This window comes from Myotis davidii, unplaced genomic scaffold, assembly GCF_000327345.1.
Source record: "Myotis davidii unplaced genomic scaffold, ASM32734v1 scaffold67, whole genome shotgun sequence".
Taxonomy (NCBI): domain Eukaryota; kingdom Metazoa; phylum Chordata; class Mammalia; order Chiroptera; family Vespertilionidae; genus Myotis; species Myotis davidii.
Window position 1 is genome coordinate 893,938 of NW_006298521.1, and position 399 is coordinate 894,336.

General features: G+C 63.4%; 1 long non-coding RNA gene across 1 annotated transcript in view; it reads left to right on the plus strand.

Moving 5' to 3' along the window:
- The window catches only part of LOC107184738, a 21,334-nt gene that overhangs the window by 20,690 nt on the left and 245 nt on the right, over positions 1-399 (plus strand). The gene's annotated exons all lie outside the window — the stretch shown is intronic.

Consider the following 399-nt stretch of genomic DNA (forward strand, 5'->3'; position numbering starts at 1 on the left):
GCAGGTGTCTTGCCGTGGGCTGCCGTGGAGTGAGTGGTGTGGAGGTCGTGCCCTCAGCTCACGCCCCAGTCCTGAGCAATGTGGTTACAGACGGTCTTTAGTGAATGATCCTCACGTGGCCCGACAGACCCCCGGGAGACACCCTGACAGACCCCCCGGAGACACCCCGACAGACACCCAGAGACACCCCAACAGACACCCGGAAACACCCCGACAGATACCCGGAGACACCCCAACAGGCACCCAGAGACACTCCAACAGACACCCAGAGACACCCTGACAGACACCCAGGAGACCCCCTGACAGAAACCCGGAGACCCCCCCAACAGACCCCCTGGAGATCCCTCAACAGACCCCCGGAGACACTCCGACAGGCACCCAGGAGACCCCCCCGACAGA